We start from the raw sequence: 9,795 nt of genomic DNA, 5'->3' as shown, positions 1-9,795 counted from the left end.
TAGATATGTGATTCCTGATCGAGTAGGGAAACCAAGGCACGCTCCTGCCTCCCTGCAGAGGGGACCAGGCGAAAGGCTGCGGCAGGACGGCTCAGCCGGGAGCCCCAGCGCGGGAAGCTGCAGAGCGCCGCGCCCCGCCGGCCTCCACACGCAGCCCGCAGCCGCATAAATCCCGCTTTACGGCCCTTATTGACGGCAGGGGGGAGGGGGCGGCCCTGGCGAGGCCCGATTAATTTTCCCGTCTGGCATCTGTGTGCTGCGCGGCTTTCTGAGCTCCCGGTGGGAGGGGCAGAGCCAACCGGGGACAGGCCAGGCTGAGGACAAGGTCGTGGGGAGACTGGGGTGTTGCAGACGCTGCGGTGGGAGCACGGCTTTGGGGAGTCCCCAGCTCAGCCCATGCCTAGAGGATGGAGCAAGAGATGCCTCTAAACTCTGAGCCGAGGATCAAGCTTCAGGTTTCAAGTCAGGATGAAAATGAGCTTCACCAAGAACACATTTGAGCCAAAACCCAAAGCAAGTGTGGCTTTGGGCAGGCCAGCTGGCCGGCCCCGGGCGCAGCTGTGCAAAGGCCCTGCGGCAGGAAAGGGCCTGGCATCACAGCAAGGAGCCTGCGAGACGGGAGCAGAGGGGGGAGGGGCAGAGAGGGCACAGGGGAGGCGGGGAGGGGACAGGCAGCCATTCAGGGCCCTGTGGGTCGCAGGAGGACTTGGGCTTTGGCCTGGGAGGTAGGAGCTATGGGTGGCTGAGGGCAGAGGAGGGAGGACAGGGCTCCGTGCTCACAGCGCCCTCTGGCGGCTGTCTGGAGAACAGCTATGGAACCCAGGGAAAAGTTGAGTTAACGAAATTCTCGCGTGCTGGCCCCTAGCTGTGAAGCAGAGGCCTCCTCACCCTGGAAGAAACACCCCGACCTGGAAGAGGCGGTGAGGGCGTCCTGTGGGCTTCCCGCCTCTCCGCCGTCTTGCACGCAGGAGCCCTGGGGACCCACAGCCCGAACTCCTCCCGCTTTCTCCACGGCCAGGGAGCGTGTGCAGCTGTGGAATTTCATGATCTTTCAAGTTTTTTTTTAAAAATTGTATCGGGGCTGGGGATTTAGCTCAGCGGCACAGCGCCTGCCTGGCAAGCGCAAGGTCGTGAGTTTGATTCCCGGTACCAGAAAACAAACAAACAAACAAAAAGAACAAATAACATTAAAAAAAAAAATTGCATCAAAGTAGCTCACGATCTACATCACCTTATCCAGGCTGGTGGCACACACCTGTCATCCCAGCTACTCAGGAGGCTGAGGCAGGAGGACTGAGCGTTCGAGGTCAGCCTTCGTATCACAGACAGCTCCCATCTCAGGTAATAATGGGGATAAGACGAATTCACCATCTTGACCTTTGCGTGCCGTATCAGAACCCAGGACCTCATGCAGGTCAGACGGCACTCTCCACCGAGCCCCACCTCAGCCCTGGTTTAACCATATTTAATGTCCAGCTCAGCAGCATCGAGGGCATCCCACGGCTGTGCACCACCCCCACTGCCCACCTCCAGACCTCTGTCATCACGCTGAGCCTGTCCCCAAGCAACACTGACTCCCGTCCCCTCCCCAGCCCAGCCCGGGGCCACCATCTGCCTCCTGTCTCTCTGGATCTGACGATGCTAGGCCTCCTGGGAGTGGGACCCTGCTGTGCCTGTCCTTCTGCATCTGGCTTGGCTCCTGAGCAGTGTCCTCAGTGTCTATCAACCCTGTAGCGGTGTCAGGATTTCCTTCCTTTTCATGGCTGCATAATATTCCGTATGCTGATGGATCATGCTGTGTTGATCTATTCACTGGCCAACAGAAACTCGATTGGTTTCTACCTGTTGGGTAGAGGGACTGAAAATGAGAAGAGGATGAATTTTCCCTTCGGTGGAATTCAGTGTCCTCTCTGGGCCAACAGATGGCATCTTGTGATCTTCCCACCATCCCAAGCATCCCATGCAGATGTGCTGTCCAGAGCAGACCCAGCCCAAAGGACAGCCAGGGAGACTCATGCACAGGATTAAGCCTCACGAGTCCATGAGAAGCTGGTGTGGACCCCACAGGCCTGGGACAAGGACCACCATCTCCGTGACTGTCCCTCAGTGGTTGGTGCTGGAAGCTTTACCTGCAGGAGACCCAGAAAAGCCACTTCCCACCCCTGGGCCCATGTGCAGCAGGCTGGGTAGTAGGTCTGGAATCTTTGCCCATTAATCGGGCTGTAAACAAGCCCAGAAGGAAATGTATCCTTGTGTATCAGCTAGCTACCACTGCGTAACAAAGGTCCCACAAGCCCAACAGCCCCAAGCATTGCTATTGCACAGGGTGTGTGTGTTGGGAATCTGGGCGTGGCTTGATTGGGTGCCTGGCTCTGAGGTTTTCCCTGGGGGAACAGTTTTGGTGTCAGCTGGGACTGTCAGCCATTCAGAGTCCAACTAGGAAGGACTGCTTGTAAACTCCCTCAGATGTTAGCAGGATACATTTTTTGGTGGCTGTAAATCTGAGGTCTCCTCAAGTTCTGGCTGATCACCAGATGGCTTCTGCTTCTAGAGTCTGCTCCTGGCCCCCATCACACTGTGGGCACTCACCAATAAGAAAGAAAAAGTGGCAAGTCTGCTAGCAAGATGGATTCCTATAGAAAGTCACAACCACGGAAGAGCTTGCTGTCCCCTCTGCCATACTCTGTTGGAGGCCTGCGAGTTATAGTTTCTGCCCATATTCGAGGGGAGGAGAGTACATGTGGAGGCAGGAGCCATGATAGCCACTTTAGGGTCTAGAGGCAAAGGAAGAACAGCTTCCAATGGCTCTTGCCCCTGATGGGTTTCTGGAAGGGAGCAAAGAAATAAAAAGAATGGAGGAAGAAGGGCTCAGAGCTAGGGAGGTTGCAAACTAGAAAGGAAGGAACTAGAAAGAAATCAAATTCCACACATATTTTTGTGTTTCCCTTTTGCCCAGTCATGCACCCCCAAAAGACCAGCCCTGGACTCCGTGTGTAGCCCAATCCTCTCTGCCTGGTATGACTTCTAGAGTGGTAGAGGAGTCTGGACAAGTCCCTCATACACTTTGGGGGTTGGGACAGATTTCCTGGGGGAGGCAATGTCTGTGCTGAACCCCAAGGGTGTGGGGGAGCTGGTAGTTTCTGGTGGGAGATCCTGCAAGGGTAGGAAGCAGGGCAGAACGCATGCTCCAGGCAGGACAGTGTGGTGATAGAAGGGAATAAAGAGACAGGTTGTCACTTTGCCTCTGGGGGGGACTGTACCCATTGTATAGATGGGGACACTGAGGCTCAGGGAGTGGAAGCTGCTTTTCAGACAGAAGAGCAGCCTCAGTTGTTCACTGGACATTTGAGGTCCTTGTGCCTAATGCCAAAACCCCCACTGTGAGCTCTGGATGAAAAACAACAGCACCAGTAACAAAGCAGCCTGGGCCAAGCATGTTTTCTCCCTAAGTGCTGTAAATGAGGGATCAGTGGGGACCAACTAAGCCCTAACACCTGCTTTATACGTTTTTTGTGTATATGACCCTGGGGATTGAACCCAGGGCCTTCATGCTGATCTACAATCCCCAGCCAGTTTTTACTTTTTATTTTGAAACAGAGTCTCACTATGTTACTAAGTTGTCCAGACTGGGCTTGATCCTGGGCGAGATCCTCCTGCCTCAGCCACCCAGAGTGCTCAAATGACAAGCACACACCATACATCCAGCTTACACTTTTACTTTATTTTATTTTATTGATTTTTTGAGACAGGGTCTCGCTATGCAGTTCAGGCTGGCCTTGAGCTCACTTTGTAGTCCAGGCTGGTCTTGAACTCGCAACGATCCTCCTGCCTCAGCCTCCCGAGGGCTGGGATTACAGGTGTGCGCCACCACGCCCAGCTTACACTTTTAAACTGTTGAAAAAAAATCAAAGAATATTTGGGAACACACGAAAGTGTTATGAAACTCACATTTCAGTACTTATAAATAAAGTCTTCATGGCACACAGCCATGCCCACCTGCTCCACGCCGTCATGGCAGACTGGACCCAAGGGCCCACTAAGCCCAAAACGTTGACTTCCTGGACCTCGAGGGAAACAGTCAGGTCAACTCCTAGCATCAGCTCCTTGAGTGACAGGCTCCTGTCTTCCTCGGTGTATACATTTGTGGAAACTGGGGCACGCAGCTAAGTGCGTTGGCCAACTTTGCAGCAGGTGAGGGTCTGAGCAAATCCGAAGTCAGGGCCCTTGCCTCGTGCCCTCATCGCCGCCGCCCGGCTCGACCGAACCCTCTGGCCCAGGCCCCCGCGTTCAGGGCCAGGAGCGGCTGAATTCAGCGTCCCGCCCACCAGCCCGGGGTCGAAAGGTCGGGGTCTGCCCCATCCGCGAGCAAACGTGTGATGCGGAGGCAGCGCGGCCACCATTGCCCGGAGCGAGCTCCGGAGTCGGCTCCACTCCCCACTCCCGGGACGGCCTGGGAGAGCTGCCAATTAACAGCAAATCAATTAAACAAACCCTGGGCCGCTGCGGCCGTGTGCTGCGCCCTCGGCCAAGAGCGAGCGGCTCACGTTCCAGCCCCGCGGTGAGGGCTCGGGCAAAAGCGCCTGTGGGCGGGCTGCGGAGGTCAAACATCTGCGCAGAGGGCGCTGAGCCAGGCCCTCGGGAGCTGAGAGGCTCGGATTCCAGAAGCTGATTCCCCTTGGGGGAGGATGAGGCGGGAAGGTGCGGTGTGGGCCAACGCTGAACCGGGCGCTATTAAAAAAAAAAAAAGTGAGCCTGTTTAGCAGAGGGTGCACGGCTCCCTGTGACCAAGAATTTGAGCAGAGCGCTGGGAAAACAAGGCTATAATTTGTTCATTTTATGTGTCAATCAAACGATGGAAGTTGCAGTTTTTTAGTCGCGTGCTATCGGAGCAATTTGATACCTGAAAAGGGAGACTGAAATACAAGCTCTCAAGAAGAATGAAAATACAAGCTCTCCCCCAGGGATTTAAAACCTGCAGCCATCTTGTTAGGGCCTTTACATGGAGCCGGAAGACAGCAGAGACTGCAGGAACCCCCGCTCCTCTCCCGAGCTCCTGGATCCAGACGTTCCTGATCCCCTATACCCTGGACTTTGTAATTCCAACCTGGGCATTTATTTATGTGTGTGGTTTCTCCAGGGTAACTAAAACCTCAGTAATCACCTCCCAAAAGCTGTAGGTGGAATGTACTTCCCTCCCTCAAGGACTTCAGGCCAGCAAGGGGGCCTGCTTTGGGCAATACAGTGGGAGCAGAAGGGACAGTGTGCCAGTTCCGAGCACTGCGGGTCTTCAGCGTGTCTTCTTGTGTTCGTGACTCATTGTGAAAGACAAATGACCCACCAGCAACTGCTAATCCAAGGAAGATGAGAAATGCATGCTGGACGCAATGCTCAGGCTAAACTGAGCCCAGCTGCCCTGGGGATGTGAGGAGGATTAGTAAACACCGTGGCTGCAGTGCCAAAGAGATTTGTGGGATGCTCGTGACGCAGCTATAGCTGACTGTAGCTAACATGACAGCATTGCCTTCTGGCTTTTGTGATTGGTTGGATCAGGTAGGGTTATTGGCTGGCTCTGACCAATAGGAAATGACTTTGATACTCGTAGCCCAGAGCATTTACTGCTAGTGAGAGAAGTCTTTCTTTACGCCCCAGAAACACAATATTCCACAATATTCCTGTACCGTCAGCCAGGGTCTTGGGATGAGACCACATGGGGCTGGGCCCTAACCTGAAAGAGCACAAGGAATTTGCAATGAGAGTGAGAAACAAATTGTTGATGTCATTCTCTTCCGAGATGTGGGGGCTGCTTGTTATTGCAGCAACATGACACCGATTCTGACTGATACAACTGCGGTGGGGATTTTGATCATTGAGACAGAGAGGTGAGAGGAAATGGTGCAGATCACACGTGATAGGAAGACTCCAGGCCCTAATCATCACATATGCTCAGCCCCTCTTTGAGGGAATTAATTTAATTTAATTTAATTCGATTTAATTTAACTTAATTTAATCGGCTTCCTACTTTCCAAGGCGCGCCAAGCAGCCCTTCAGCTGTCTGTTTTATTTCCTCCACGAATGCGACTTGAGACCACAATAGGAGCCACCTGTTACAGTCCCCAAACCTGCTCAAACCTGCCTGTTGGGATTTAAACCAACACAACCCGGCGCCTGCCCGGGGCAGGTCCTTAGGGCCACCGAGCGCCGCTTCCTGTCCCTTCTGTGACCTCTCTGCTACCACGCAGGGACCTTCGTAGCTCTGGCACCAGAACTGCCCCCTCACCCGGACCCTACCTGCTGCCAGGTTTCCTCCCACACACTTTGTGGCCACACCCCGTCCCACCAAGTGCAGAATGCAGACACCCCACCACCCTTGTCCCTTGGTCTGGTGCGAGCTTCGACTCCCACTCGTGGGTTTATGTTTTTAAAAACCCATGTTTCTTTCCTTCCTTCCATCCCTCTGCAAGACATTGTTGCCCACTTCCTATCACCCCAGCACTCAGGAGGCTGAGGCAGGAGGATCTCTGCAAGTTCAAAGTCAGCCTGGGCTACACAATGAGACTATCTCAAAAAAAAAAGAAAAGAAAGAAAAATCAGGGAGCTGGTGTCCAGCATCTCCCCAACACCCCTGCCCTTCAGCCGATGGCTCCGGGAAGGAACGTGTTTGGTAAAAACCTAATCACGCCCGCCCTCCCGCACATCGGCATCAAAATGACTGCCGAGGCCTTGAGTCGGGGTAATTAAGAGCATTTTGGGACGCCTTTGCTTGATTAAAAGCAGATCATCCGTTCAGAATGGAAATTCAGGAGGCAAATTGCTTTTGTTGCCACTACGATGCTATTTTAAACCCGCGTGGCTCTTACACTAATAAAGCCCGTTGCTGTCACTCGAGCTGTCAGGGTGCGGGACGGCGCATCTGCGTGGCGGCCACCGCTGTTTACCGCCGGCGCCCCAACCCCCCCCCCGCGCCCACGCCAGACCTCAGGGACCGGCAGGGCCCGAGAGACAGCGGGGCCTGTGGCCTCAGTGTGCCCCCAGGGATGCCCCGTGTCTGCCCGGGCCCTGGACCCTCGGCTCAGGCACCAACCCCGCCTCCCGCCGCTGCCCCGGGTGTGCGTCTGCTCCCCAACCTCTGCCGCCCAGCTGCGCCGCCGCCAGCCTCCCCGCCCCCGGGGGCCGCCGCCTCTGCCCCGCCCCAGTCCTTGCAGGTTCGTCCAGTCTGGACCCCGGCGGCCTCTGGCTTCCCCGGGCTACCTTCATGCCCCATCCTAGCGCCCGCCACCCGCGTCCGATCGGCCTGGCCACATGGCCGGCCCTCCTGCCCGCCTGGGAGCTGTGGGTGGATAGGGACGGTGTGTGCGGGTCACCGAGGTGTCCCCAGAGCCCAGGCCGGAGGAGGGCACCGAGGGGGCAGCCACATGGGGTGGATGAGCGGGTGGGTGAGGCCCCTCTCTGCCGACAGCCCCTCTTCCCACACCTCCGTCCCGAAGTGGAACCCCACTGTCCTGCGCTGTCCCCTCCCCAGGTAGTCAGGCAGGTGCCCTCAGCTCCTGAGGCAGGAGGAGGACCGGGCCCTGCCACTGCCTCCCTGGCAGGCAGGGACTCCGGGGAGTCCACGGCCCGGGGTCGGGCGCGCGGGGGCGGGGTCCTGTGGGCAGCGAGAGGCCCCTCCCGCAGCCTGACCGTGGCGGGGTCACGTGGGTCTCCCCAGCAGAGCTGAGCCCCGAGGGTATGGGGAAGCCACCCGGCTGACAACAGCCCCTGGGCTTTTCCAACATGGACACACGCTTTGACTTTGTCTAGGAACTAATAACAGTGACGTGAAGCAGGGACCCTGGGTGAGGTCCGGGGACGTCTGTGGCTGTCACACCGGGGAACTCCTGGCATGGAGTGGGTAGGGCCAGGGAGGCCACTGAGCACCCTGCAGTGCCCAGGAGACCCCACAGCACACCTGGCCCCTGCGGCCCCAGTCTGGGGGGGTGATGTCCCCTGACAGTCAGGTGCCCTCTCTACGGCGAGCTCTCCTGGGGACCTTTATCCATTCTGACTTCCTCTACAGTGACCCAAACATCACCCCATTTTCCAGATGGGGCCCACAGAGCCCTGGAGCCACAGACCCACACTCCCGGGTCACAGGGACCGTTCGTGGTTCAGCCCTGAGTGAGGAACTGAGGCCTGGGACACCTGGCGCTTAGTAGGTGCACAGGAAACTGAGAGATTCGCCTTGCTCCCAAGACGGAGGGTTCCTCAGGCGGGATCCGGGATCCCTGACCTGCAGCCCAGGCTGTGGTCCCCTCCCTCTGTCCCTGTCACTGCCAGCAGCCAGCCCAGCGCAGGGCCTGGAGGCGCTGGGGTGCAGGAGCCCGCTTCCCTATTGCCGGCCCGGAGGGGGCGGGCGTCGCTCCGCCGCGGCCTTTGTGCAGAGCTGCGGAATCCCGGCCGGCCGGCCCCACTCGGGCTGCAAATCCCCACGCTGCGGGGCGGGAAGGCGGGCGTCTTTGTTCGCCTCTTCTTGTTCTCCTAGGCCCTAATCTAATCGCTTCCTCTCCAGGATGCGGGTGGAGGGAGGAGGTCGGGAGAGAATAAATACAACGCAGAGGGCGGAAGAAAAGAGGCTGCGGCGAGCGGCGCAGGGAAGGGGGTTTTCGCTCATCCCGAGGCCGACAAAGGCCGGACAAGGGCTCGCTGGGCGGGGGGGCCGGGCTTGGGTATTTGCAGCAGTTTATTGAGATATTCAGAGAAACAAATCCATCGCGCTGGCTTTGTGACGCCTGGCTGCTTGCTAACCCACGCCGCAGAGCTCACCTTCAGGTCTGCAGGCCATCCTCGCTGTGTGACCTTGAGGAACCCGCATGCTGTCTCTGTGCCTTGTTGCTGATAAGGAGGAAAGAGAGAGAAAGACAGAGGAGGAGGAAGAGGAGGAGGAGGGAGAGGGAAGGAAGGCTGATGTCATCCTGCGCTGGATTCCTGGGCTGTTTCTTTTATTTTCTTGCCAAGTCACTAAACTGCCCAGGCTGGACTCAAGTTTGAGATCCTCCTGCCTCAGCCTCCTACAATGCTGGGATGATAGGCGTGTACCACTATGCCCAGCTTGCCAGGACCACTTCTGGTGATAATCCATCCATGTTCGCCTGTCTACTTAGGTCACTTTGCTCAAGAGTTACAGCCTTGGGGCGGAGGATGTAGGTCAGCGGCATAAGTGCTTGCCTGGCAACCCTAAGGTCATGAGTTCAATTCCCAATTCAAAAAAAAAAAAAACAAAAAACACTTTTGCCAGGTGTGGTGGCCCATACCTGTAATCCCAGCACTCGGGAGGCTGAGGCAGGAGGATTGTTGCAAGTTTGAGACCAGGCTGGGCTACAAAGTGAGCTCAAGGCCAGCTTGAACTGCATAGTGAGACCCTGTCTCAAAAAGATTAAAAACAAAAACAAAAAAAAGAGTTACAGCCCTCAGAGGTGTGGACCAGGCTATCTTGGGCTCTAGGGACAGAGCAGGCACTGAGAGAGATGGCGGGGTGAGGGGTCCTTGATGAAAAGAATCTCAGGTTACTCAGGTCCTCCAGGACTTGCAAAGTGAGCGAGAAAACCACAGGGAACTAGGTGTGTTGGCACTCTGGAGGCTGAGGCAGGAAGATCACCGTGAGTTTGAGGCCAGCCTGGGCTACATAGTAAGACCCTGTCTCCAAAAGAAGGAGGAGGAGGAGGCGGAGGAAGACAATTTCAGACACTGATCAATTTGGGGCAAAAAACAAAGTGGGAGGGGTTAAGAAGCTCAGGCTGCCTACCTACATGAGAAATGAGG

The 9,795-nt window shown here is 56.4% G+C and overlaps 1 long non-coding RNA gene across 1 annotated transcript; it reads left to right on the top strand.

Annotated features, from left to right (window-relative positions):
• The first annotated feature begins 1,131 nt into the window (after positions 1 to 1,131).
• On the top strand, positions 1,132 to 2,247 carry LOC102027873. Its single transcript, XR_264146.1, has 2 exons — positions 1,132 to 1,341; positions 1,477 to 2,247. It is a non-coding gene; the product is annotated as an uncharacterized LOC102027873 (long non-coding RNA).
• The last annotated feature ends 7,548 nt before the right edge of the window (positions 2,248 to 9,795 follow it).

This window comes from Chinchilla lanigera, unplaced genomic scaffold, assembly GCF_000276665.1.
Source record: "Chinchilla lanigera isolate Chin_1 unplaced genomic scaffold, ChiLan1.0 scaffold00094, whole genome shotgun sequence".
Lineage (NCBI taxonomy): Eukaryota > Metazoa > Chordata > Mammalia > Rodentia > Chinchillidae > Chinchilla > Chinchilla lanigera.
This window is presented reverse-complemented; position numbering and strand designations above follow the sequence as displayed.